Genomic DNA, 22,524 nt, shown 5'->3' with positions numbered 1-22,524 from the left:
CTTGTTCATGTGCGTTTGTAGTTCGCGCACTCGACTACGAGCAAACGATTCAGAGCAGAAGCTTCTAAAGCAGTAGAAATGGGAAACCTTGGAATAAGAGAGGAAATAAAAAGAAAAGCAAAGGAGTAAAATATAGGAAATTTTCTTTGACTGTATTCCCGCAACATGCGAGCGATAAAAAACAAGGATGATGCCTCTGGCAGTGCAAGAGAGATGCGCTAATTACCGACCAAACAACAGATACTGCCTTTCCTACCGGATTGCGGCAATAGCTTAGCTTCAACAGTGAGCCTTTGGGAAACACATAGCATGTTAGGACGCCACCAGCGCCATTTCGCGCCGTTCGCCTTCTAATGCCCAAGCTCCAACGCTCATCCTCCGTAATTACCATCGCAATCAATGCTAATCTTCGTTACATCTGCCCTTCCGTTGCTTCTTTTTCCATGCTCAGGCCATTTCCTGCTGGAGGCTTCCCGCTTCTGGGTAAAAGCAGAACCATCTGGCAGGTTTGTGAAAGTTTATTGTTCGCTGCCTAGTCGAACGTTGTTTATTTTCCCAATGCGCTATTACGCTATGGTGATCCGCTTTCCGTTAGACTTCCGGCGTTGATCTGTGTTTTTCATTCTGCTTCGAGTGAATTCATTCTGGCCTACGGCGAAGAGAAGAATATACCATATCGATGCATAATGGAAGATTAGTCTAGATTATGAATGCGACCTCTTTAATTCTTTAGCTTATTGGAAAAGTAGAGAGCTCCGACGACGAAGCACCAAGGTGACACACACGGGCTCTTAGTCAAGTCCTGCATAACATCTTCCGTATAAGCGGTATGTTCTCGGTTCAGCCCAGACCACCGCATATAAGCGTACTTTCAAGCGAGATCATGCGTGACAAAACGTGGCCGACCCACTGCTCACGGCTGGACGCAGTCAATGTGCAAATGCAATGTTTATATGCAGCCCTGCAAATTTGGCGCCTAAAAAGCGCGCCGAAGTGTTGAGGAAGCGTTACAAAGCAAAAGCGGAAGTAGCGCTGAGGGAAACACTGCAAGGGAGAAAGAAAAGCGATAGACAAAATGAGAGAAGGAATAGACTAAGAAAGAAGTCGTCGCCTCTGTGAGTTGCTTTGATGGCTAAGGAGGAGGTAAGGCTGCGCCGTAGGGGAAAGAGCAAGAACACGGCGTGAGCTGCAGACTAGGAGATTGTTGTCGGCGGAAATTATCGCGATATCTTCGTACCGGTGAGGTTATGCGACGGGTTCATGCTGTGAAGTCATCTGCATGCGTCGATGGAAGCTCTCGGTGATCTCAGTGATGTCCAATTCTACCGACGTTACCCTGAACTGCAAGAAGCCAGTGCAAGTTCGACAAGTCGTGGCAGTGCGACAGCCATGCTCGATAGACGGCTATGTGCGCTCGATATTTGGGCCCCAGGAGTGCGTGCTGCACAGCTGCGAATCAGTGTCGATTCTTTAGGTTGATTTTTGCTTACTAGCCAAATAAGTACTTAATTTCTGCAATTGCATTATTATGAGCCAGCAAAATAACGAGTCTCGGCGATTTAAACATCTGAACACGTAGTACTAATGCAGACACGCACATTGAAATGTTTGCCTGTGAACCAGATATAACTACAGGCGTAGCTCCGTTTCGGTTTCCTTAAATAGCGTAGCCATGTGTCCTTTCGTTGAAATTTCACAAGGGCTTGCGGTTTATCGCACCGCTAGTAATCACATGTAGCGTTCTAACCATGAAACCTTCCGTTTTTTTTTATTCCCTTTCTGAAAATTGAGAAATGAATTCATTGGATGTTTTTAATTTGTCGATCGCCGCTTTTATATTCAGCGATTCTCTGGTGTGTTGCACACTTTCCTCTGTGTAATGGGTGGATTTGCGTGGGTTTCTGGCTTCCCTGTTGATTGCGTAGAGTTCACATTATTTCAAATCCCAATTTAACTCGAAGCCTGCTTGACGCGAAAATCATTTATTTTCGACCTCGCAGCAGCACCGAAGTGTCGGTTTGTGTAAGAAGGAGAATTTGCCACAGTGACTCTTGTAGAAGAGCAATACACTCGTTACTCGTAGAAGGGGCGAAGTTCTATGCAACTGGTAAAATTTCTATGCTGTGATGTCTCACGTCCAGCTAGCAGTTTCAAGTTTTATTGAAGATTGAAAGATATGCGTATTTCAGTACTTCCGTTGTTTCATAACGCTTGAAAGGAGCGTTGGGTTAACGAAGAATATTGAAAGAAAAAAAAACATGTCAACAAGTTGCATATTTTGCTTTTGTGCAGTAATTGCTATGCAGTGTCAATTTTCGACTATGGATTACTCACTAGCGCCAAAATAGGCTTTAATAAAACCTTTCTGATGAGGACCCGTTTCTCAAATTATCAAATGTCTGCAATTTCTTTTTATTCTCACTCAACTGCATTTTTTTCTATACAGGATTAAAGCGAAGGATGTCGACACTAATAAAAATTCCACCAAAGAGAGGGAACTCCCCGGCTCACGAGTGCAACGATAGAGTGAAGCACAGCACCAGTAAGCAAAACCCAGGCCCAGAATGGCTGTTCACTCCACTGCGCAAAGATCATATGCTTGTGATGAAGAAAAAGGTGATATTTTGAAAGCAGGAAAGTGGGCTGGGGCTCAGAAAGAGACAAGTGTTTACAATATGGCTCGCATGCGGATGACATTGAAGCACTCGCACGCGCTTTACTATCGCTAATGGTAGACGCACATTCTAGGGCCCTCTCACTCATTCGTACTGATTTCACAAGAGTGAGAATTCACTGAGTTAATTTAGGTGAGTGTAATAGAACGCTAGTGCAGCTGAATGCCAGTAAGTGCAAGATATATAAATGAGTGCCCTTGAGTGCCATCTGACAATGCGGCTCAATTAGTTATTACCTACAAGTCTAAAGAAATATTAATGTGAAATAAACGATAAGCGCAAGCACATTGAGTTGATCTTAAAGAGGACAAGTATATGTGAGATGTGTTTGTGCAGGACGTGGAGAACGCAATTGCGCGTATTTTGCTCGCTTCGATTGCTTGTTAGAGGATTACGTTTGTTCGCCGATTGTCTTGGCTTGAATACTTTGTTCACACTACGTATGCCCTCATTGTATTCATACTAAGTAGGGATGGACCTTGGTGCTTACAGTACCAGTGATACTTCAAATAAAATGATGTAACTAGAAAGGTTGGACACGTTAGCATGTCGTTCACGATCTTCTTGTGAGTTATGCACATGTGAAGTGAGATATAGAATGCTCTACATTCTGTAGTAAATCATCGACACCTAGTAGTATAATGTTACGATGGATATGCTGGGCGTGTTGGTGGAGCACGATCTGATGTGAAAGACGCGAAGACGACGACGGAAGAAGACAGAAACACACTGTACGAGTGCATTTTCTTACTTCCAACAATGTTTAATCAGGAAAAACGCCACTATTTTACGCAAGGAGCGCTATTACAGTCCATATGTACACATTCGCATTCAGGTAGTCTAGTCTTTTTAGCCACAACGAGATTGATGCAGCACTCACGCACTGATCATCTGCTTGAATGATTCTTTTGGCCTCACTTACAAATCTAACCTATATGTCACGGCTTCTGGCCACCTGACCACAGGCGCAGAAATTTTGCTTACATTTGCAATCTATACAATGAATTGCCAGGTTCTCTCTCTCTCTCTCTCTCTGTCTCTCTCATTTCGAACGTTGTTTTAATGTTGCCTCGGCCTGTCATTCAGGCATTGCTCCGTTTGGCGGGCGTACTTTCTGCCATATGACAAGAGAATTTCATGCATGGCTCCTGCCTTTCAGTTGACGTATTTACTTTCGAGATTTGTGACACAGGACGGAACTTTGCTAAAAAAGGGTTGGTCATTCTGCAGAGGCTTCAAAGCTTGCACGAGGCAGTAAACATCACCTTTCTCCACCGCCAGCTCGCTTGGCAATCTTCCTCAAATTAGGCGACATGCGGTGTATGTAAAGCATGACGGCTCCTTTATTTCTCGCGAGATGGCTCCTGAGCCAGTTGGCGGGTTCGCGACTCCAGGATTTTTTTCTGCTACGCAAACTAGCACAGGTTGCGGGTAGCCTGCCTATTCCAGTAGATCAATCTGCGTAAGAAAGCTCTCCGCAGGTCAATGCGGACAGGACTTCTTGAAAACGTTGAGCATGCAGGCACACGTTAGCAATGTTGCTTTTGACTAGCTCGACTAGATTGACTGTACTAGCTTGACTAGATTGCCCGTCGTCTTTTTTGCACTTTTCACATCAGATCAGTTTTACGATGCTGGCAAGTGTTCTTGGAGAAAGGAGGAATAAAGAAAGGAAGACAGGCAGGTTATCCAATAAGTCAAAGCAACCAGCACAGGCTGCTTCGCTTACATCGATTTAACAGTGTGTAGAATCGGCATAATGTTTGGGACTGTGCATTCATATGCTTAAGAATTGTGCTCATCAATGGAATAGTTGAAGTGAAAAAATGTGGTTGTGACGTCCACGGCAAAGTTCATGTAAACGGCTTGAATCCCATCGCCGTTGCATCTTTGCTGACTTCCGTGGCATCGCAGTCGTCAAAATCGGCTACAATGTATAGTGAATTGAGGAGGTTGATGGATGGCACGAAGGCAGAAACTTGCAGAGAGCCTCAGGAAAATACAATGATTTTTTAAGCAGCATGTCCAGGTGTCCGTGCTATGGTTTGAACGTCTATCGAAAAATACCCAAAAGTATGAACAGAGGCCGACAAGAATGCGGGCATTTTGCGAAAGCTGAAACCGCTGGAAATTTGAGGACAGCACGAACTGAAATATAAAAGACAACCTAAATAATAAAAACAATAGCGTTGACAGGGTGGCCAAATTTCTGCACAAATTAATTGGCTGTAGAGATACTTCAGCTGAAACCAGATGGAGCGATATAAGGCGAGAATGTCGGCTAATGCTGAAGAGAGGACTAGTAGGTCCTGTGGTCTACGCCAGCGCGCGGCAACTATCTGGCGACTGCACATATATAAGCGAGATACTTGGCCATCAGTCGGTAATGTGCGAGTTCCGTCTAAAACTTGTAGCATGGATTGGCCACATTGAATCCGACGCAATCTATGGTGTCAATCTTCAACGGCCGGCACCGATTCTCGCGCAATGGCGATACGAACAAATTGTCTCATGTGCCGAATGCACCCTTCGCCGAACTGCGAACATTCCTTAATGATATTCTTGGCAGTTGCACCACTCTTGAATACAAGTAAATGTGAGCTGTTGTGCGTGAGGCCTTTGAGGATGTGGGCAGGCTTTATGGAGTTCAATACCAGCTAGGCCATATTGCGGCAATACCACAAAGGCAGAACGGCGAAAGGACAAATATAGAGAACGGACAAATGCCACATGTATTACTGCACAATACTCTTAAATGGGGGTCTTCCTTCACTCACGTGGATAACCGTGACAGGAAAGTGCTTTGACAACTGGAAGTGCTGTATATGCCATACTCTAAAGGTGTATCTGGTCTGGTGGTCAGTGAATGTGACGTAATATTGCGAACAGCTTCAGCCATATCATGCTAACGGCGGAACGACAACATAGAGACAGTTTGCACAATTTTAGCATCCAGCCTCTTGCCTCCAGCTGTAAAACCAACTTGTTCATGTCTCCATCATAATACTTATGCACATCCTTTCTCGATTCGCAGCTGCTGCGGTAGTCCGTGAGTGCTTATAGCAAAATTCCTAGGGACGTAATTGAGGGCAAACCAACGAAACCAATAGGTCACAATCAAAAGCCGTCCACATTGGCGGCTCTCGCCGACACTCTGCGACGTTCAGATGCCAAATCTTACAAACAATTGCAGAACGCTGTGCAAATGAAGGAAAGCTGCCGTGGTGTGCTTCTGAGGAATACCTAGCCTATTCATTCCGTAGCATAAAAAAACATGGCTCTCTTTTGGCAAGCTTCTCAACAGCCCGAAATCTATCATCGCTTGGTTGACCTCGTCGCCACTAAACGCATTTAAGGATAACTCATTTCCATCCGACGAGGGGCTACTCTTTATCAAGAACACTGATATCGCCGGCGAGACAAGCTTTGCGAAGTTCAGTGCGCAGGAATGGCTCTTAATCTTTTTTTTTTTGTTGATGTCATCACTGCTTCATTGCTTGAAGTTTGAGAAGCTTGAGGTCAATAGGCTACTTCGTGGCACTCACGCGAACTAAAACCTGATGTTGGAGAGAACCCGCAAGGTGGAGAGAAGTAATGAATAAAGGGAAATCCGACGTCCACCCGTTCGTAGCAATTGCTTGGTTTCCTTTGTAGCAATCGCTACGAACGTGTGGATGTCTGATTTCCCTTTAATATATAAAACCTGACGTCCATAAAAGCTGGATATCTTTGTGCGAACATAGATACATAAATAGCCCCCGCTAAGTGCGCGAGGTACCCTAAGAATGCTAACGCACTAAAATTGCAGCCAGAAACCCAGAAACACTAAGTATATTGTCCCAAAGAAGGACTTCCTTGTCACAAGGTCAAAAACGCTTTGGCCAAGCGAGCAGGTGCCTTAACAGGCGTCTACAAGAACAGAAGCACACAGTGCATGAATGCAAGTACGTATTCTTGGCACTACACTGTTCTAATTACGAATGTTACCACCGCTTTGAAGGCACAACAGTAATCGCAAGTCATGTAAGTTGTCATACTAGATTCACCATTGTTAAAAATGGTCCTGTTGGAAGCCATCGATCACCTTTTCGCAAAAACGGTTCTCATGTTTCTGGGGGGCGAAAAGCGATGCGCCCACTCGAGGTATTTCACAGTCAGCATTTGTCAGTATTTGTTCTCTCCTTTGCTTCTTTATCATAAATTTAGCGTGTGTACATATACATGCTACTAAAACAAAAGACAGCTGGAAGTTAATGTTTGTCTTCGCCTCTTTGACCAGTTGTGGGCTCTGATTCGCGGTATTAAGAACACCAAATAACCCAGCCCCAAGCCCTGTTGCAGAACCCTGAGGCTCGTGAATCCCGCATGTTGATACCTCTTCCCACACACAGATGCTTCTTTCACAGGGCAAGCTCAGAACACCCTTTCGTTTTATGACGCGATCATTGAGCACGGCTCAGGCCACCCCATCGAGTCAAATGGCAGCATTCTACACTCTTAAACAAATGTGCATCCTTTGGTGCGTAGATTTACCACACAACAATAATCGGCATCTGTCTTGATTGCGTTTCCTTTCATGAGAACGCTGCACTCTCTACTTTACTGCCGAGAATGCTCTGTCATGCTGATAACGCCTATGCCATTCGTGACCTTGAAGTACCCGACTCGCAGCATTAAACAAATGACCAATCACCAAACAGAAGCAAGCCGTGCAGTTGTGGCACCACCTGTCTCACAAGGAAAGAATCATGTGTCGCCTCTGAGATCGAACCGTGACACTCGAACCGTAATATATCAGAGGCCATGTCCAGCCAATGAGGCCATTTTCGTTAAGCCTTCCCATACTGCTGTCGAGACGCCGAAGACGTAGATTCGTAGTGAAAGCCTTTTTTGGAGACAGTCCGCACGTATGCCTGTTTATATGACAGATCCAACGTCGATTTCAAGGACAAGGAGTTGCGCGCAACGCAAATAATTGTGTGCCTGGCCCTCAGTATCCTTGTACCACCAGATTGGACGCACCGAAAACCTTCTTGTCCTCTTTCATGTCGGCATCCCACAAGTAAAGAACAAATTAGTATTATAATGTTCCCCATCACCAGCAGCTCCTTGTCCGTATCCGACATGCCTCAGTGCGACCGGCAGTGGTGCAGAGAAAAACAGATCTCTCGGATGAAAGATGAAACCGGCGGAACGCAATGCGCATTTTCACGACAAATATCGAGTGGAACGAGACAACTCAGGACGCCGAGCACCGCTTCCGAGTTTCACAAAACGCGGTTGTGAACTCGCCCGTGTGCGTCTGCCGCGAATACGCACGCGGACAAGTTCACACCATAGCCCATTCTTGTGCACGCGGACAATGAATGAATGAATGAATGAATGAATGAATGAATGAATGAATGAATGAATGAATGAATGAATGAATGAATAAATGAATTAAAAACTTTATTTTTACAAAGGGGGCCTTCCGGTGAAGGTGGAAGCCTCAGTCCAGTGTCCATGTAGCGTTTGCCTTCTTGGTAGCACTGTCGGTCAGCTTGAGCAGTTCTTCAGGCTGCGAGCAGGATAGCGCAGCCTCCCACTGCTCCGGTATTGGCGTTTTGTGTACTGGCATTGCCTTTGGTTTATGGCAGGCCCATGTAACGTGGTAAAGCGTTGTGTGTTCCCCACATAGCAGGCACTATTTATTGTCAAATTTTGCCGGAGATATTTTGCTGAGTAGACTCAGATTCGGGTATGTATTAGTCTGCAGTAGTCTCCAGGCAACGGACAGCTCTCTACTAAGGTCTTCGGACTGACAGCGGTAGATCCTCCATAGGGATCTTTGGTTTTCTAAAATTGCTCGATAGCGTCTGGTGACTGTGTCCGGTTCCCCATCGAGGTGCGCCCCCGCTTGGCGTTTTCTCGGGCATTCGCGTCGGCACGCTGGTTTCAGGTCACAGTTTCATGGCATAGTGTCCACGTAATGAAGCATCTCGAAAAGGTGATTTTGTCGTCTTGAGTATGCGGATGGCCGCAGTGGATATGCGTCTACTGCTGTACATTCTACACGCTTCTTGCGAGTCCGTAAGTATTGCTGTAGTGGCCTCTTCGCCCTGGTGGCTGACGGCGAGTGCGATTGCCGCTTCCTCAGCCTCAAGGATGTTGTTGCCGCTGATGGAAGCGCAACTGATTTCTCTAAGCTGGGGATCAACAACGCTGACTACCGCCCCGGAGCGTTCTTTGTATGTGGTCGCGTCAGCGTATAACACGTGTTTTCTCCCCGCTAAATATCTTTTGTGTGCTTCTGATCTTCCCTTTCTTCTGGCCTTGTGTATTTTAGCATGCATGTTTCGCGGTATCGGGCTGATCTCTATGATCTCTCGAATCTCTTTACGTATGCTTTCCGTGCTGTTAATTTCTCTGCAAACATCCCTCATACCCAGTATATTCAGCGTGTTGCTGCCCGTTATAGTCAGCATGAGTCTCATTTTCTCCGCGAGAAGGTGAGCTTCGATGTGTTCTTGCACTGTGTAGTTTATGACCAATTTAAGGAATTTTTCCGTCCAGGTGTTGACCGGCAGTCCGAGAGTGAATTTGCAAGTTTTCCTAAGGATTGCCTGTAACTGTTCGTTTTCCTGCTCGAGCGGTGTTGGGTAGGGGAAACTGTACAATGCTACTGACCACGAGGGCCTGCATTAGCACGAGGACAAGTTCACACCCACAGCCCATACACCCACAGCCAATTCATATGAGGTCCATGGCCAATCCTCATGACGCTTTATTTTATGGCGTACTGACAGCTATATAAGGCGTCACCGCTTTCCTATAAGTTATATTCAAACCTGTAATGCCGATGTTCCGGATCATGTGTTGGGTGCTTGGTGTGACACTCTAGTACGTGTGCGAGAACACTGGTAAAGCACTATAAATTGCGCAATAAACTTGCTCCTAAATACTTACCGTTTTGCAAATAACGTGTTAATTTAGTGACTATGTGCACTTTTGTTTTAATCTGTAAAACTTACTTAAACAGGAAAAAATAAAGGCTACACGATGAGCAGACCTTGTTTCGTGCGCTCCTCGCAGTGTGCGTATTAGGAGCCCTCCTTGGGCCTACGATTGGTCGCTAATGCAAGTCGCCCAGGCCTCACCTATCGAAAGCCATCCATACACAAATGCACCTACATAAGGAGAGCGTGAGCTCACACACACAGATCAACACACCCAGATACACACACAAACACACAAACACCCCCCCCCCCACACACACACACTCACACACACCTGCACTCTTGCACACCGTTGAATCTCCTCTTCTAAGCTCCCCTTCCTCGCCAACTCGCGTCAGGTTAGCGCTCCCCCGGTACCTTCGAGGCTCTCAGGGCATCGAAGGGCATAGTCTGAAACACTTTGTTTACTTTCGCACTCTCGTTTGTCCTTCCTGTGGACCAGCCGCCGAGAGATCGATACGGTTGTCGCCGTTAGCACACGTCAGCGAGGCCAAAACCCTCACCTCTTTTCCGGCAGCTTGCTCCCGAAGATAGCTGCGACCGTACCTGGTGTCCTTGTTTGAGGGAGTACATACGCCGTCACCGTATGTAGAAGCTTGCTGTGCCACCTTACCGCTGGCTAGGGCGCTATGGTGTGCATCGATCGACAGACACTCCTAATGCGATGCTTTGTACTCGCTGGAATCTTGCACTCACCGCTTGCCTTATTTTCTCTCGGTTATCTTTCTCGAGAGTGACCATTAAGGCTTAGTACAAATACCGAGCACAAACACGGTTTCTACTTGTGATCATTGGTTGCTAAGAGCACGTTTTACATAAACGAATGAGACTGCAACGCCGCCCGCCGATGAGGCCGGCTCCGCCATGGAGCAAAGTAGCAACATAGAAAGGGTAAAAAATGCTGGCTTTCCCGTAATCGAGAGTAGAAGTAAGCATGGAATGGCTACCGGCAAAGCTGATTGGTTGGGGACGATACTAAGCACAATCTTAAAATGAGTGTAGTGCATTTTTGCAACGTCACACCCTACCACGATGCAGTACGCCCCAATGTTCACTGGTCCATATGGACGCAATAGTTTTCTCTCAAAGACAGACCCTCTTTGCATGTTTCGTCTTGGTCAAACACCCATCCGCGGTGCGTCGGACGCTACCTGCTGGGACGCTGCCACATGCAACGGGCGTGCCGGACGTGGCGCGGACATGACGGACCGCTGCAGTTGAAAAGAGCACAGAACACTTTGTTTCAGCGCGAAAGAATGAAAATTAAGTGTATGGCGCCCCGTATCTGCTTTTTGAACGTCGCTATTGGAAATGACAAATAAAGATACCGCGTACTAGAAGTTACTGCTTGTGTATATTGTGAAAAACATTTGGAAGTACTCGGAAGCACTAGTTTTGTAACTTATTCGGGGAGTAACTGGCGTATGTAATGCGGTCTTGATTGGTTTCCCGGAAGACTACTTTTTGTGCTCGCAACTTGCCTGGATATTCTCGCATATTCTCGTTTGAGTGTCTCGATAACGGTTCTGGCTTTTGGCTCATGGTCACTTGAAAGTCGCCGACAACGGTAGCTAAAAACATTTCGAACTTAAAAACAAAAAAAATTGTAATGAGAATCTAATAACGCACGCGGCCTTCTACGGAAAAGATGACCAAAAGAAGAACAGTATATTGGTGCACTTTCACGAGCACATGCGTAAATATTGTGTAATGAAGAGGAACGCCCGTCTCGCTGCCAAATCACCAGTCGTCTTAAAGACGCGAGCTCGAAATTGTATGGGCTGCTCTGCTTGAGACGCTGCCAAGGCTGCCTGATGCTCCCGTGTCTTGTCCTTTGTTCGCATTACATTTTAACGCGACAGCGTTAAGGAGCTCGTGTCGCAGAAAAGCCAGCGTCGTCGGCGTTACTGATACTGCGTTACACCGATACTGCGTCACTTCAACCTTACGGCTCTAAGGTACACACCGACGCTAACGGTGTTGGGCTCATCGCTGTTCTCGCACAGCACAAATCTAGATTCTCTGAGTACGTCGTTGCATACACAAGTCACGTCCTCACCAAAGCAGAGATCAATTATTCCGTTATGGAAAAGAAATGTTTGGCCACCCTCTGGGCACTTGGTAAATTTAGACCTGACCACTATGGCCGCACTTTTGACGTAGTTACAGACCACCATGCGCTTTATTGGCTGTCCAAGTTGAAGGACCCCTCAGGCCGATTAGCTCGTTAGGCTTCGTGGTTGCAAGATTACGACATGCGCGTTGTCTCCAAGTCTGGCCGCCGCTACACAAATGCACTTTCATGTCCGCCGTGTCAACCAAAAGCGCTGCCTGCCTGTCTGCCTTTGACGAAGTACTTTCGTTCTCAGCAGGCTGCGACATGGCTTCGTAGCAACACAAGGATGCTTGGATTGGCGCTCTTCTCCACTTCCTTTCAATCCCGTCGCCTCTTTCGCCACCTTCACGAGCAATGCGCCGTCAAGCTTCTCACTTCGCGATGCGGGATGGTCTTCACTATAGCCTGAACTACCTGTCTGATTGCCGCAAGTGGCTGCTGGTCATACCTCGGTATCTTCATGGTGAATTATGTTTTGCCTTCTACATTGACTAACAATGTGCGCATGCGGGTGTCTTCAAAACATACGCCCTACTTCGGTCGAGGTTTTATTGGCGTGGCATGTGCACTTTGGTGTGAAAATAAATTAGATCATTCCCTCAGTGCCAACGCCACAATGTTCCTGCTGAGCATGTCTCTGGCCCACCACAGCCAATCCCATGTACTGCCAGGCCCTTCGATCGCATTGACATTAACCTGTACACGCCCCTTCCAAGCATGGCTTCCGGAAAGCGCTGGATAGTCTTCGCTATCAATCACTTGACACGATACACAGAAACAGCTGCTATGCCTGCTGCCACAGCCCGTGATACAGCATCCTTCCTCCTCTAAAACTTCATTCTCCGTCACGGCACACCTCGGGAACTTCTGAGCGGTAGCGGACGTGTATTCCTCTCGGACGTCGCAAACGCGCTGCTTGTTGAATGTCGCCTCGTTCATCGCACCACCACCGCCTACCATTATCCAACTAATGGTTTCTTGGAAAGATTCAATTGCACTCTTGGTTACACGCTCTCCAGATACGTCGCCTCTGAGAACACTGATTACGTACGCCTACAAAAGTTCACCACATGTGACGACAGGCTTTTCTCCATTCTTCCTTCTGTATGGCCGCGAACCTTCGACCACACTCGACACCATTCTTTCATACCGACCCGACTCACCCGTATGTACGGCCATCTCTGAAGCTGCCTACCACGCCGACGAAATACCGCCAGCTCTCCCACTCCGCCGCAACCGTCGACCAATGGAAACAAAAATCTCGACGTGGCGATCACCACCGGCATTGTGACCTTCTTCCATAATCCCTTGTGTGACTTTGCTTTCCAGCTGTCGCTGCTGCCGTCTTCTCAAGGCTCGCCTCCAAATATCAAGGACCCAACCATATTGTAGCGCATACATCGCCTGCGAACTCTGTCGCCAAGACTGTCACGCCACCTACGTACCAATGCTCTCGTGGTGGTGAAACCGTCCACGTACAGCATCATAAGCCGTATTACTACCCACTCGTACTATTTTCACTATGAGTCGGCAGAATGGATGCTTTTGCGATGGGGGACGACTTTAGTGGAGAGGAATGCCCGGCTCTGCAGCGGCATCGCCACTCGTCCGGAAGGCGCGAGCTCGAGATTGCCTGGGCTGCTCTGGCTGAGACGCTGCGTACTGCTCCCGTATCCAGTCCTTTGTTCGCATTAAAATTGTAATGGTAACACACACGCACACAGATATATATATATATATATGCAAATAGCTGTACTTCAAACGTGTTTGCGCGCCCTAGAATATTTACTTACCGCGTGAACACTGGCTCCTGCAGGCACAAATTGGGGAAGAACCTTGTTCTAGCTGCACAAAAGAAATTCCATGTTGCTGGCCTTTCTCTACATATATGCCAACTCTCAGAAATTTGTCGTAACTTTTACGAATTTGGGCTAGTCTTACAATTTTACTTATATAACTTGCGTCAAATTTTGTAAAACAATTACTTCTATTCACGTAAATGTTTCGTTCCCAGCTCCGCGAACCCACCGCTGAAAGTCTTCCGGTGCATGGTTTTAGAATGCGACAGGGGTATGTGATTCGAACGAGTTTATACAGACACGTTCCTGAAGCAGTGGCGGAAGCAGTCACATCGATGTAAACTATATGTGTTTCTTACCCCTATTTGCTGTGCAAAGTTTATTGTTGCTTTCGTTATATGTCGAAAATTAAATAATCTCTAATAAAGTGCGCATGTTTGTGGGAATAGGCGTGCGCTCAGGGCAAGCTTTACAAAAATTGTGCCCGGCCCTTGTTTCTGTCGGTTAGCATTATTTTAGAATTTCAAAGCTCACAGGTAGGAAGCTATGTTTATCCTGTTCGCAAACTTGGTCTCGTGTATGGCCTCGCATCGGGTGTACTCAAGTGTTGCAAACTGAGGCGGTTTGCAGCTGCGCTGTTAAAAAATAGACATTTATTACATATCTAGTGCGTTATCATTAACGATTATATGCTCCTGAAGAAATTGTCCTTAAATTTGTTCATCAAGTCACGCTCCTATCATCAACTGGCGCATATTTTGATGGTTATTTGCCAAAATTCTAATTCCATTTATCCCCCGCAGAAGTCGCTTAGCAGTGTGAGAATAGTCGCGCGAGCCAAATTAGAAGGCCTAAATGAATAGGAAAGAAGATCGCCTTTTGCAATACCTTGCGATGCCTGCAGAGAGAGATAAGGGTGGTAGGAAGGAAGAGAGTGACAGGTGCGACGAAGATGGCGGTGGCTCTATCAGGGCACCTGCACAGTCAGGTTTAGGCTCCTCCACGTTAAACCGAGACCAAGTTAGAATACTGAGGGCTGCACAAGCGATGACGGGAGCCGGAGAGGGTTTAGGCTGACATTATAGTTTATTTCATGGTGTCGAACGGTGCGTTTACATAGGAAATGCAGTTCATTTTTGTTTTTTGCCTACTGGTTGTCTTGGTGCCTTACCTCCCACTTCAATTGCTGCCTCTGAAGCTAGCCTAGTTACAGTTTTATTCACAACCTCTTTGTCATCTTCATCTCTCTGTTCTCAGGCTACATGTTTGTTTGCAAGTACCAACGTGAGTTGGTCTGCTTTTACCCTTACTGCGTCTAGATTGGCGCGTTTTTTCTTTGCCAATTTAATTCTTTCTAGCTTCAAATTGAGGTGCATCCTAGACCTCCCTAATCTATGATCCATGCACTTTACCATACCTAACACATCTACATCCTGCACTATGGTGGGATCAGCAGAAAGCATGAAATCTATTTCATTTCTTGATTGAACATTAGGACTTTTCCAGGTCGACTTTTTGTTGCTACGTATCCTGAATAAAGTGTTCATTATTACCAGCTTATTCCTTGCCGCGAATTCTACAAGCATTTCTCCTCTAGTGTTCCTAGAATCAACCTCCGTAGTTGCCAATTGCTTGTTCACCAGCCTGCTTTTTCCCCAACCTTGCATTGAAGTCGCCCATTACTACAGAATACTGAGTTTGCACCTTTTTCATCTCTAATTCAACATCTTCGTAAAGCTTATCTATTTCATCATCACTGTGAGTGGAGGCTGGAGCATAGGCTCATACTAGATTTATTCTATACTTCTCATTAAGTTTTATTATGACTACTGTCCTCCTCTCATTAGGGCTTTCAGTACTTGCAGCAAAGTCTAATTTAGTAAATGGAAATGCTCTCTCTTTCTGGATTATCACTTGACGGCAAGCTAATAAAAATGATCCATGGCTTCAGGTTCTTTGCAGATATGACATAGAGGGGACAGGGCCAGACCCCACTTGTGTAAAAAGATTGTTGCTAGAATACCGCATCGTAATTTTGCCAGGGCGACCTTCAAATTTAAGTATGGAGCCCCATTCACTGTTCCAAGAAAATAGCGAATAGTTATACTCTGTTGTTCGGAATGTCTGCTCTGCAGAGCATTCTAAATGAGAAAACATTTCGACATCTAGCTTCGGTGATATAAGCAGAAGTGGGCAGAACAGGCACGACTTGTACATCTATAGATGTACGCGTTAGGTGTGTCGGACATTCCATTCAAAAACCAACCACGGTGACCTGGTACCCATATCAAGTGCACTAGACGTAAAATCTAAGGCATCAATGTTTCTAGTAAATTGTAACTGCACTGTCTGAGAATGACATGAGTGCTCAGCATACTGACAATGTATCGGTCCCTATTACAGCTGTCGTAGAATATACAGGAAGCCTTATAACATCGGTCCTCTCCATGCTGGCCACACAACTCCACGTGCATTCTTGTTTCCTGCTCTTCCTTCACCGTATCGCTTCTTTTCTTTCTTTCGTCACTTTATTAGTTTCTCGCATCTCATTTCTCTCCGATATTTCTTTCTCGGATCCCCTTGCGCGTTTTGCTCTTCTCCTCTTTTCCCATTTTTTTCTTTTCTTTCTTTTAGACATTATTTCTGCTCACATGTTCCTTGACTTATTTTCTATATTTCTCCTTTAACCACGACAACCAATACGTGGAAGAGAACATTGTCAAAGAAGAAAAATATAAACTAGAACTATAGTTTCATTACAAGAATACGCTTGGGGCAATATGAACGGTCAGGTTAGGCATTCCTAAGTTACACAGCCCTGAGGGAACAAAAGCTTCTGAGCCTTTTAAGCAGAACATGTATTGAGAAGTCTCCAGGACCAGCTGACCTTAAGCAAGCCCCTTACTTCAGTGATACCTATGATGCCAAAATTTATTACAAATAACAAAAGATATCGCTTTTTCTATACTTTATGTTTATCCAGAAATGAAAGTGGATGCGTTGGGGTCGGTAGTGCGCTTCGTAGCGTTTTTGAAGGTAATGCAAAAGCTTAAACTATGGGTCAAACGAGCCTTGGGAACACAAACGACACCAATCGTTTTTCTTTCATCAGACGGCGGAACGTTTTCAAAGTAATTCAAGCATACGAAAAAGCAATATACCTTTAACATTAGGTATACAACAAAGAAAAAAAACATTTTCCATATTTCGGACATTGTGAAAAAAGAACAATGTGTAATCATATTGAGTAGTTTGACGGAAACGTTGCTTAGGAGGTCGCCCATAGGTATAATAACTCTCGTTCTTTTCTGTACCGTGTTTCTTTTTTCCTTTCATACAATTTTTACGCCACATTTTCGATGAAACTTGAAACTTTTTATGCTTTCAGGATAATGAAAAATATCGTTCACGTTTTCTTTATACGTGTGTTTCTCTTCTAAGTCGTTAAGAATAATACGGAGGCTTTCACTGTAGTGACATAAGTTGGACATAGAATGCGAATGCGTTAGCTGTTTGGAGATCAGCACAAGGTTTGACTAGGTGTTTATTGACATTTCTGCTTTGCATACAGCATCGTACTGCATACATCGACACTGCAAGCGGTAACCTATGTGCTCGCTGCTTGAAGAGGCCCACCCTCCTGCTGACGAACCGTACATTCGGAATATCTGCCACAGGGGGATATACAGCTGTGAGAAGCGAAGTGTTAATTGTAACGTGTGACAGAGAAATATTGTGTAGTAAATAAATTAAGAAAAACAGATCACCGACGTGGACTAAACACAATACGAACTATACGAATAGCATTAGTCACCACCTCGTAGCACAATTATCCAGTAACGTTATCTTCAGGTACTTCAGGGGCTCAGGTACTTAGTTTTCAATTTGCCTATTTTTATTTCAGAAGAATATTATCGGGCGTCGGCTCTGCCCAACTGTCGTTCCATTCGCACCTACATGGACGCTGTGGCATGCGTCAATGTGCCTGGATTGATGCAACCTTCTGTTATCATGGAATGAGTTCTAGATTCAACGTTTTCCGGCAGCAGCAAATTAGGTGCCTTGGGTACCTAATCGGTACAGAAATTTTCTTACCTGGTGAGGGGTGCCTTCGTGCTTTCGTCATTGTCATCGTCAAGGTGGTTACATGTAGTTCAGGAAACTCACACTAGCCTACAAGAGTCTTTCGCAAAACTGTGAGGGTGTAGGTGATTTGGATAAGTGACTGCTGTCACAGTAAACACGTGCATGCAGAGCCTTTGAAGTCACTGAAATCTGAGTATCTGTCTTAACGAGAACGGCGTGTAAAGGTGCGCTTTGCAGATGTAACTGCAACTGCTTTTAGTGGGTTGTTTCCATCTTAAGGAATGCGTAGCTGTACATAGAAGGACAGAAAGAACGTAATGTCTTTCCCTTCCAGGGAGCCGGTGACAGAACACCTGAGAACCCGAGTATGGATTGGCGACCTTTCCAAAGGCTAACTTGTCAGAAATGTGTCACGCCTTACTTGAAATCAGATACGTTGATGCGGCGTTTTGTGCTATGACAGACACTTGTCCGTGGTACCTCTGGTTTATACATCCGACTGAAATCACGCACGACGTACGCTCGGCGGTTAAAGCGTGCTTGGAGCTCTGATGTCGCCGTTCTTAACATTTCTATCCAACTATAAGGCAGCGCATAAGCTTTTAGGCGGCGCATAGTAAGTATAACAGTCGATGGCTGCCTTTATTCTGAGCACGCAGACCAGTTGGGCCCATTTAAATTCCGTTATTCTATTGCCTCAAACCTTTTGTTCTTGTCAGCACGCCGCTTTCAGCATATCGGGACACCCAAAACTTCGGAAGCTTCACGATTTGCATATGCCGCACAAATGCTAAGCAGGCATGGCGTTCTTAAGTTTCAGGTATGTTATATGGATGCCTACATGGGGCGTCTGCTACTGTCAGTATGCCTTCTTGTACAATCCGAATAGCCTTAAAGAAACAAAGCTTTCCCTATGGCATGCAGCATAATCACATAGGTGGTCGTTTTTTTTCATACAGTTTTTAGATTTGGTATAGTATACGAGCCCATAAGGTTGATAAGACTTGTTGCTGAAACGAATATTCCAGCTGTTGCTTTTGGGCATAATGGTATCACCTGCGTCACATGCTTACCGTGAATTAGTCATCCCTTTATTTCGCTCCGGTCGGATGCTGTATAACAGAAAATTCAATAACAGAAAGTTCAGAAAGTTCATTAACAATTTTCAAATTTTGCTTCTTATTACAATTCGGCTTCCGTGTTCCAAATGAAGATCGGCTCCAATGACCCTCATGTTCTCAGAGGCAGTGCGCGTGCGGCGACTCAGGGCCGTAGCCATCCCCCTGCTCTGTCTTTAAAGCCATGTGCGGGTTTTTGAATATAAGTACAATAGTACATTTCAGAGGTGAGAGTGGGCACGTGGACTGAGTTTAATGGTTAATGCACCAGAACGTATCGGTTGCAGGCCCATAGGCTACGCCAGCTAAGCGCATCAGAGCCTCTCCTTGATGTTTGTCATAGGGGTTATACTTCCATTTCAACGACGCAAATGGCTGCGATCAATACGACTCCGAGATCGTTTACAAGCCCTCAGTGTGTTCTCGCCGCTGGAGAGAGTAAGCAAATGAACGCAAGCTCTGCGAAGCTTGAATCTCCTGTACAAATTGTCGGAATTCCTCATTAGGCGGGTCGGCATACCTGTCTACCTTACTCAATGACCACAACATGTAGAAGAACCAATGAAAGTAGGTGGACAAGCATTGATTAAATTCTGGTGTTTTACGTGCCAAAAACAGAATGCGATTATGAGGCGAACTAATGTTGACCACCTGGAATTCTTTCACGTACACCGAATGCGTGGTTCACTGGCGTTCTTGAATTTCACCCATGTCGAAATACCGCTGGCGTGGCCGCGATTCGATCCCGCATCCTCGGGCTCAGCAGCGCAACGCCGAAGCCACTACACCACCACGGTGTGGGTTGTATTAACTCTGAATGCCCCAAGTTCTATGATTTAGTTACACCTTTACTACGTGAACCAATGCCGATATCAGATAATGAGACATTAACGTTTCGCCATTCTTCGAAGATGCTGGTCTGTGTAACATTGAAAATGCTGTACCAATTGCAGCGCTGGAAATTCGAATTTTATGTGATTGTACAGCCCACTATGCAAGCTAAAGTACGCACACCAACAATTGACACCTCGCTAGGACTCAGGCCTGACTTGCGTATCGAGATTCCGCCACCTAATAAGGCGTACAGCCAGCACTACATTTAAATAAACTGATAATTCGGGGAGTTTAACATGGTTTCTAGCAATTTGGAAACTTTGAGGTTGCACGGATTGTCCGACTGGAAGGTAACTCTTCAGAAATACTGAAGTGACAAAGCATAATCCTAGGAATCTCTCTTATATTCAAAACGGACCAACTATTGTTGCGAAATCAATCAAATATACGATGGAGCGAACAAGTCGGCAGCGTCTGCAGCAGCAAAACGGCACCTACCACCCTACCAAACGGCACCTACCGCGCCTCGGCGCAGCGGAGCTGGTGAATCGGCAGGCCTGCTGCGGCAATGGCGCGCCAGGTTTTACGTGAGGAGAGAGGGCATCACCGCGACGCCACGTCATCAGAGCACCTCGGCTGAGTAGATACGGCGACGCAATGCCGCGTGCAGACGCTGTTCTCGGGTTGCTTGTGTTACTTGTGTTACTGTACTGGGTTGCTGAAATCGTTCTTCTGTGGCAAAACTCCTTTCCCACGACAGACATTCATATGTTTTTTTCATCTCTGCGCATGTACGCTATACGCATTGCAATGTACCAATGGACTGTTTCATACTACACAAATGTGTGCCGTTTTGTTTTTCGTCTTTTCCTTCATTATGTAGAGCTTTTTACTTGCAGTTTTTTCACGTTTGTACGTTTTCTTTACCATTTGTCTATCACGCAGTTGACAAACTTTTTATTTCTACAGTTACTTATTCTCACTGTTGTGGACAAGTTATTGCTGCATTACTATTACTATTCCTATTTGTTTGTAGTTTTTATGTTGCCATGCCAAAAGTGTTCTGTTTCTTCTATTTTGTACTCCGGGGAGCTGCCAACTATTCAAGCTGACTTGTCAGCTTTTTTTCCCGCAGTCCCTCACTTCATGAGTGAAATAAAAATTATTATTATAAAAACAAAAAAAACGCGGGTTGCTTGTCCGAGCGAGGTCTCGCCAGCGCTCTAACAGCGCCTCGGTACGGCGAAATCAAAATGCGCCAAGCGCCTCAACGCGCTCGCTTGCCCGCGAGGATGTCACAACTCGAAGGACCCCCAAGCGGCGTTCTTTTGGGCAATAATGCTTTCGCACTCACGACTCATAAGATGTGCTTAGGAGTCGTCATATTTTTTATCTTAGCGAGAATCTGCGTTGTGTATATTACAGGGGAATGACTCCTATTGGGTGTTTGCATGTGTGTACCTCCTTGTTAACACCCCCCCCCCCCTACACACACACACGCACACACATGCGCGTACACAGACAAAGAGAGAGAGAGAGAAAAACAAACGCACACGTTCTCGGTACTGCAGCGTTTTCGAGATATTAATTTTCGAAATGTCCGGTGAAATGCGTTGGTCTTCCAGTTACCTTTGTCAAAGAAAAGCTGTTTTAAGCATTGAATAACAAAGGTAACTGGAACACGACTTAATTTCGTCGGATGCTTTGAAAATTGATATCTGGAAACTGGGGCAGTTCACAAATTTACCATTTATCGACGACTCGACAATGCCCCGTTGGCACATGGCCTCTTACGTCAATGTGTAAAAAACCCGGCGGGGGGGGGGGGGTCGAATAGCCATGCGGATTTTCGTAATGAGCGCAAGAGACTGCAGGACTGTTCTGCTATGTCTTAGATCATAAGCGCTTCTGCCGACCTATACATCTCTCTTTCTCTGGGGGATTTAGTAGAATGTGGGAGGGACACGGCTAGCGCACGTGAACCCAGTGAACTTACTAACCGCAGTGGCTCACTGCGTACAACACTGTGCTGGAGAACACGTAGTTGCGCTTTCAAGTGCCAGCCACGCACGGTGTGCCTATCTCGGTGTCGACTGAGTGACAAAATATTTGTGTGCGTGAACTTAATTGATGCTGTAATTGAAATATTTCAATGGAATTAATCCGGAGCGCACCACTTCCGTGCCTCTAGTTACCCGCGTGTTGCATGGGGTTGTTAATATCCGTAAATGAATTTGCATCAACCGACAATAGCCCAACCAACCCTGCGACAGAGACGTCCCCTAGCTATAGAAATTCCAAAGGTAATTCGGCAAAGCGCAAGTTCCGATAGCTGCCACTTCACTCTATCTTCATCAGGGTGGGCAAATAATAGCAGGACAAGTTCGGTTGAACCCTATAAACAATATTAAACAACTGCACGTATAAATAATTTGCAGTGCCGCTAGCGGCGGGACGCTACAAGAAAAAAAAGGCGATTGCGAATCCTCTTCCTCAGAAAAAGTCGCATCAGCAAAAATAGCGAGTACAATTATTGGTCGTGTTCGGTGTTATAGTATTAGTTGTATTAGTAGAGCAACTGCGCGTCAAATCATAACGACATACGTTATTCTGAACACATTTGATGTACTGAAGACTACAAGAAAATGATTAATACAAAACTATGAAAGCACTCGGAACATTGCAAATACTGCTGTGCATTGACCACTCCTCCATAGCGTGCTTTTGTCAGTGTAACATATATTTGCAACTAACTGAAGTTCAAACCCTATTATGCACGCACAATACCAACGTTGACCATTAGAAGAACCACTTGGCGTGTCTTACGCTTCCGAGACTGCATCAAAAATGTACGCGAAAAACACTTCGGAAATATTCCCTCCAAGCGGAGAATAAATTTGT

At 45.6% G+C, this 22,524-nt stretch overlaps 1 protein-coding gene and 1 long non-coding RNA gene across 3 annotated transcripts in view; one reads left to right on the top strand and one right to left on the bottom strand.

The window, feature by feature from the left end:
• The window catches only part of LOC135901186 (uncharacterized), a 790,538-nt gene that overhangs the window by 337,480 nt on the left and 430,534 nt on the right, over positions 1–22,524 (bottom strand). The window lies entirely within an intron of this gene.
• The window catches only part of LOC135901187 (uncharacterized), a 166,132-nt gene that overhangs the window by 48,220 nt on the left and 95,388 nt on the right, over positions 1–22,524 (top strand). The window contains exons 2-5 of one of the 2 annotated variants that reach the window (XR_011513979.1): positions 452–506; positions 2,447–2,542; positions 17,490–17,683; positions 18,006–18,225. This is a non-coding gene — a long non-coding RNA (uncharacterized lncRNA). Of the gene's footprint in view, positions 1–451; positions 507–2,446; positions 2,543–17,489; positions 17,684–18,005; positions 18,226–22,524 lie in introns of those variants that run through there. The other variant, XR_010564034.1, reaches the window with a different exon arrangement.

Source organism: Dermacentor albipictus, chromosome 4, assembly GCF_038994185.2.
Source record: "Dermacentor albipictus isolate Rhodes 1998 colony chromosome 4, USDA_Dalb.pri_finalv2, whole genome shotgun sequence".
In the NCBI taxonomy this organism is placed as follows: Eukaryota; Metazoa; Arthropoda; class Arachnida; order Ixodida; family Ixodidae; genus Dermacentor; species Dermacentor albipictus.
The sequence above is the reverse complement of the archived record's forward strand: the minus strand, read 5'-3'. Positions and strand labels throughout refer to the sequence as shown.